Source organism: Phalangium opilio, unplaced genomic scaffold, assembly GCF_054372755.1.
Source record: "Phalangium opilio isolate 3A_F unplaced genomic scaffold, DU_Popi_V2 ptg001170l_1, whole genome shotgun sequence".
NCBI lineage: Eukaryota > Metazoa > Arthropoda > Arachnida > Opiliones > Phalangiidae > Phalangium > Phalangium opilio.
Window position 1 is genome coordinate 1,802,389 of NW_028324255.1, and position 7,573 is coordinate 1,809,961.

Here is a 7,573-nt window from a genome sequence, read left to right on the forward strand (position 1 = left end):
AAAAATAGAAACTCAAGTAAAACGTGTAGCTCATTAGTTTTCTTTCAAATTTGGCCTGAGATTGATATCACGAGTGCTTATAAATTATGATTTTTAAATAAGGAATAATATTTACTCATAAAATTCTTCTAGACATTAAAACTTAAGATTTGGGGGAAAAAGGCGCTACGCGTTTTCGTTGAGTCACATTCTACGTTTAGTTTCTTAAATTAGCTATTTAATTAAAATCGGACTGATTCGCTTCACAAATGCTATTTTGAAGGACAAGGCCACGAACTTTACGAATCAAGAAATACTAACATTAGAGTCAATTCTGTTATTAGTTGTGCCTGCCAATATGCCTACTGCCTTACTTTATGCCTCAAAGCTAGAAAGGAGACAATTGTCAATGGGTTAAAGAGAAAAGGAAAGCGCCCTCGGCCCCATTGTGTGAGAGACTCACTGAGGGGACGTGTCACGTGGGGTTACGGGTGAAAAAATAATTTCGTACTAAGCTTCTGAAAACAAACAACGTTAAAGTCCGCTTTTAAATTGGAGCAATACCACTAACCAGACTTAAGTTTTCCAAGCTAGAAAGGAGACTCTTGTTAATGGGTTTAAGAGAAAAGGAACGCGCCCGCGGCCCCATTGTGTGAGAGACACACTGATGGGACGTGTCACGGTGCGTTACGGGTAATAAAAGAATTCCGTACGAAGCTTCTGAAGACAAACAACGCTAAAGTCCGCTTTTAAATTGGAGCCCTACCACTTACCAGACTTAAGTATTCCAACTCCGTAGATTTCCCTGTTTTAAGATAATTTTCCATTGCCTCCCAACTCCGCAATTATAATTATCATTATTCCCATTGCCTCCCAACTCCGCACACGAAAACTTCCACTGCCACCCAACTCCAATTTTATCTCAGAAAAAAATTTCCAACTCCTGGAGTTCCCATCGCTTAAACGCGGAACCCAGCGGGTTTCGGAGTTCTTCCACGGAGTTGCAGCTCTCTAGTGCAACCACTCACGCACAAGTTTTCTTATGTGGGTGGTTTAAAGTCCTGGACTTTAAACTTGTCGTTTATTGTTAAATAATAATTTGTAAACACTGGGATTAAATCAAATAAAAGAAAGAAAAGACCAGATGATGGTGGTGTATAGAAGCCAGTAAGTAAAGACTGGTGACCATGTTGGATGGACATAAGACTGGATGATGGTGGTGTTTAGAAGCCAATAAGTACAGACTGGTGTCCGTGTCGAACTTTAACATCCCAGGTCTTGACAATTCTGAACTTACTACTTGTAATCCATCAACGGTGTAAGGAAACATAACGTTATTAGCCTTTTGAACCTACCACCCTTTTTACATTGCAAAAGTTGAAGAAATAGTGGGTTTCAAAAAAAGTGTTCATAAATAAAACAATATTTTATTTGGTTCCATCTATATATAAAAACAAATAAAGCAAAATAATTATCCCCGATAAGGGAATTTTAAATTTTAACTTAATTATTCACCATGAACCTATTCAAATAGCCCTGAAACATAGTTCATAACCAATTACCGATAATTCTTTTTCCTTGTGGTTTCTGAATAAAAACCGGGCAGTGTGGGCCCTGGCTGAGAGGGTGGTGGCTGAGTGGTAGCTTGCTGTTGTATAGCTAATGAACATATATCAATGAATAAAAATATTAGTTTCACCATATTACACTAACCTATCGCTAAGAAAAAATATAAAAAACAATGGTCGTTACCTCTTAATAGTGGAGAGTTGGCAGCCTGATGGCCAAACTGCCTGCAAGCGTAGCAGACTCGTGTGCTTGACCTGCGATTTTTACCACCACGCCTGCGATTTCCACCCCCGCGATTTTTACCACCACGCCTGCGATTTCCACCACCGCGATTTCCACCACCTCGCCTTCCTCCTCCCCCCTCGACGGCCACGCGTTCCTTCAACGAAGTTGATATAAACTTTAACCATTTTCGAATGGTACCAAATATCCCTCGCATTAAGCTTTATACGCATTTATGGGAATGGTGTTAAAAAACGAGCCCTTTCAAGAACATTTTTACTAATAGATTCATTGTTGTATAGATTAGAGTATCTGTAGACCGAGAAGCATCAATAGGCCAAAAATGCTGTCAGAGTTATATTTTTTGGGAAAAGAAATGAGTAACCCATTATTGGTTATGGTGCCACCAACTCAGATCCAGAACTCAATTCTCTACGGGATATCGTTTATTCCACGATATATGGCGGCCTATAGGAAACACTTGTTCATAATTTTTCACTAAAATTGACACACAGAATAAACCTGAAATATTGTGCTCGTACCATCCTTTAAAGCACGATACAGAGAGAATGGTTTTATATTTATTAATGTTCATATTTTCTTTTCGTATTAGTGTCCAAAACCACATAAACAAACTCATTAATAGCGCGGCAGCTCTTTAACCACGTAGCAAAGACATAAATTCCCAACATCAATAAGTAAATAACCTAGTCATAAACTCAGCAACATCAATCATTTTATTACAAAGTCATAAATTCGGCATCATCATTAATTATATAACAAAGTCATAAATTCAGCATCATCATTAATTATACAACAAAGTCAAAAATTCTCAACATCAATAATTATAAAAAGTTAAAAAAATCTCAGCATAAATAATTATATAACAAAGTCATAAATTCTCAACATTTATAATTATATAATATAACAAAGTCATAAATTCTCAACATTTATAATTATATAACAAAGTCATATATTCTGAACACTAATAATTATATAACAAAGTCATAAATTCTCAACATCAATAATTTAATAACAAGGTCACAAATACACAACGTCAAAAATTTAACAACAAAGTCACATTTCCAACATCAAAAATTTAATAACAAAGTCACATTTCCAACATCAAAAATTTAATAACAAAATCACATTTCCAACATCAAAAAATTTAATAACAAAATCATAAATTCCCCGCGTAAAAAATTAAATAACCAAGTTATAGATTCTGCAACATTAATAGTTAAAAAACGAAGTTTTAATTTCGTTACAAAATCGCAGATTTTAAAGAATCGAATAATAAAGCCAACATCAAAAATTTAATAACAAAATCATAAATTCCCCGCTTAAAAATTATATAACCAAGTCATAAATTTGCAAAATTAATAGTTAAAAAACAAAGTTTTAATTACGTAACAAAAACGCAGATTTTAAAGAAACGCATAATAAAGCCCTGGTGATAATTGTTACTGTCTGGTAAGTTCTGTTCTCTAGAGGAGTGAGTGTTGCACATGAAAGAATTACGAATTTCTGACCAAGTGTTAACGGGTTAAAGACACTTCCATATCGTATAAGGACGTCAAAAATAATTTATTGCACTAGTCGATGTATCATGGAAAAATTCCAGAATTGGCACACAGTCCTGACGACAAAATGCCTTTCAGATATTATACTCTCTCCTATGTTGCTTCTATTTGAGAGTTATTTGTTCGAGAAACCTGACAATTTCCCTTCGTGAAAGGGACGACACTTCATGCTACACATCTAGTGACTTTGCCCGAAGCTCGGTTTTCCACCAAGACTTACTAAACGGGATAGTTTGGGAAATGGTAGCGAACGGTCTTTAGAGTCGCCTTTTTTGGCCAACCTTTAATTATGTTGGCCGTGTTAACCTTCAAATTGTCCCTTCGTAAATTCCTTAAAATAAGTGAAGTACGTAATTTAAATGAACCATAATTATTGAGGTTTAATTTTTATTCCTACAACTTAAATTTTCCTTACTACAAAGTGAACGAAATCTTACAAAAAGGCCCTAACATTGCACCTACAGTAGCTTTGATATTACTCCATCTTAATATCACTTCCATTCTAGCTCAAACCAAAACTAATAAAACCGGCTGCCGGCGGAGCACGCGGTAGTGAGTGACGCACCCGCATTCCCAGAAAGAAGTCAGAAGAACTCGAAAAAAGCCGCAGTCGTGTCACCTCGCATTGGTTTACGTTTTAATTTTTATACGTAAGTATGCGTAAACATGATTAATCATAACTAAATTTGTGGGTCATTCCTATTTTAGAGGCCGTTTTCCATAGTGGTAAATTTTTTAGTAGGATGGTAGTAAAAACAGTAGTATTCCCCCTACATGGAAAAGCAAAACCTATGATGGAGAAAATAGTATGAATTGCTACATTGTGCCGACTAACCATAAATTGCCGCCTTTTCCTAATTATTTCTGACTAACCATAAATTGCCGCCTTTTCCAAAATATTGCTATACTACTGTCTTTTTCCGTGTAAAGAGGCGCATACTTAGCCTTCCGTGAATAAACAGGATAAATGAAATGGGGTAATGCACTGGCCTTTTAACAAGACGTTTTAAGTGTTCTAATTGTGAGGCCAGTACAGAATGAACATGCAAAACGAAATGTTGGAATAATACATTGGCCTTTTAACTAGGGGTCCTAAGAGACCTAATTGCGTGGCCAGTACAGATATGCCCTTACGTTCAAACGAGATTAGACCGTTAGGTTTGGTTTAGGCGAGGCGGGTGAAATTTCATGTCGGGCCTCTCAAGTAGGCGTTGATAGTGGCCTACTTGAGAGGCCATTAGAAAATAAACATGCAAAACGGAACCGTGGACAATTACACGGGCCTCTGAACTAAGCGTTTGTAGTGGCCTACTTGAGAGGCCAGTAGAGAATAAACACGCAAAATTAAACTAGGAACAATACATGGGTCTCTTGCAAAATATTCTCCCATTAATTAGTTGCCACCTTTTCCTGAATATTCTCCTATTAATTAGCTGCCACCTTTTCCAAAACATTCTCCTACTAATTAGCTTACACCTTTTCCGAAATATTCTTCTAATAGTTAGCTGCCACCTTTTCCGAAATATTCTCCTAATAGTTAGCTGCCACCTTTTCCTAAACATTCTCCTACTAGTTAGCTGCCACTTTTTCCAAAATATTCTCCTAATAGTTAGCTGCCACCTTTTCCAAAACAATGCAATTCTCTCCATTATCAATTACTCTTAAAACTAAATTTTGCATTTCAAACATCAATATATATATACAACGAAAACTATAGGGTAAAAAAACTTCCTTAAAAAAAGTGAAAACGGTTGCTTTTAAATTTTTATATATATTTTCCCAAAACCGCACATTTGGGCTGTTTTCGGTTGAATGGGAAACGCGTTCGCTCGAATGGGACACAAGGTTCTAGAATGGGTCGAACATATTGGTTTTAGTGCTAGTCACTTATTGTCTAAAAATTTGAAAATTCGGCGAAGAGCCCCGACAACACTACTGGCGCGGGAAGCAATATTTTCGCAATGCTTGGAGGATGAATGATTTAAGGAAATTATAAGCTTAAGATCTCGATGCTCAGAAATCGTGAACCTTCCAAGAAGTACGGCGAAAGCTGATCAGTTGAGGATTTCGACGAGGGAGAGAGTTCTAAATGTTATGATTTTGTGGCGTTGAAAGGCAGACCATTCAGGGAAGCCCACTCGCGAAGCCAATTAAGATCAGCCTGCAATGCTTTTACACTCTCATGAGTTTTGATTACCTTGAACAGATTAACATCATCGACGTAGAGGGCTATAGAATAAAGTACTTCCCTGATGTAAGTTAGAATAGAAGATGTGAGGCGTTTTGAGAGGAGACGGATCTCAGATCTTGAAGGAGGGCTGAAAACAAATTGCTCAGAGGGACTTCCGGCAAATTGGAAGAGGGCGTGCAGAAATAAATTATAGTAAATATTTAAGGAACCGAGAGCTAAATATATTCGCGGACTCAGCTGAAGATGGAACAGAGCCGTATGGTAGTTTAAAAGCAGGGGAAGTATAAGGGGGTTTGATACGGTGATATATAAAGTTTTAGAAGAATGCTGGATTGGAGTGGACTTGTTTTAATTTTTTAATCTTCGGTTATCGTGTCGACGATTAGATTGTGTTGCTAAATTGACTCTCATAGCATAAAATGGCCCCAAAGCTATGTGGGTTATCTGTTAATTTGGGGTAGAGTCGCAGTTGGGATTGTCAACCTTTATTGTACATATCCTGCAATGTTTCCATAGAATCAGCTTTTCATTTTTCCTAAACAGTCGTGGTGTCTTATCACCACTATTGGCAAAATAATTTCGAACTGTGTTGATTAAGTGTGGAGGATCGGAAATTTGGTTGGGTCATTCATCGGTTCACACACATTATTAGTCTTGTAGCGGACCCCATTCTCTTCATCTGCTCCTATTTTGATTGCCTTCCTATTTATTGAAGATTTATCTCCTGTGACAACCAAACCCTTGAACTGATTGTTGTCGAGTATTTCGATTGCTTAATCTATTATGGAGTATAACTCTTCACCGGTCATATGACACGATTGCTTGTCATTTGAGAGTTCACTTACTGCTTTTTCCGGCACACCAACACAAAACACACACTTATCGAGGTGTAAAAAACATAACAATTCAGCACAATTGTTGATTACCTTTAGGTTTTTCCAAGATTGCCAAATGGTGTGTTTCCACTATTAAATTGCCTAAACCTTCTACTCTAACCTCAAATGCGGTATTTATTTCTAGAGAAATGAAATAAATATTCGAAGAACTAGAGAGTTTGTTAACTACCAAGCTACCAGAATTATAATTTTTGACAAGGCACTGCATCATGTGCGCTTCTTAATTCCTAAATTGGTATTCTCTAAATATATACATAATGAATGTCATCTAATTCTAAACTTTCAAACTTTTTTACAAATACGTGTTATGTTAGAGTGGTCAGATTCATAAATGTCAACGTAATCTTTAACTCTTGGTATTTTGGTTTCATTTTGAAATTCTTTAGCGGCAGTAACTCTTTCCGTAAATATTGGTTTGATATTTCCGAGCTTGAGTCTTCTATTGATTCCCCAAAATTGGTCATCACTCCTGAACTAAATTAACTAGGCAGCATTACATGAGGTAAGGCACTTGAGTTGTGTATGACAGGGACCTCAGCTGTTACTATTTCCATAGCTTCAGCTATGCTATTTTCTTCTAGCGATAATGACGTAATATCCTTAGGATTACTACTGCATTTATCATGCAATCTTGTAGCAATTATCTACAACAAGCAGTTAACATCCATGCAGTTAATGAATAAAGAATTAACTAATATACAGGCATTTAATACTCTCGTCTGCTCTATCCTGGTGCTGAATTGAAATAGCGGAGAGACAAGGAATAGAATACGGGTATGTCTCAGTGGGTCCCTTGCCACCGACATAATGAACTTGAAGCTCGTGAGTTAAATGATCTCTTCCAATAGCTCTAAGCCATTTTTTACATTTTTCCAGTATAGTTTTGGGCTTAGGGAAGGGATAAAAAGTAGCAACTTTCACAACAGTGGGGTCCAAGTTCCTCGATTCATTTCGACAGCCACGGTAACAACAGTTCATAGTTCCGACCATTTTATTATCTTAGAAATTAAAATTGAAATTATAATACTACAAGTTCTTAAAAAAATTGTCAGAAGTCTTTACAGAATCCCGCCAATTTTATTAAACAAATTCTAAGAATTTTCTAAAAACAAAAAAAAAACTACAAAAAATTC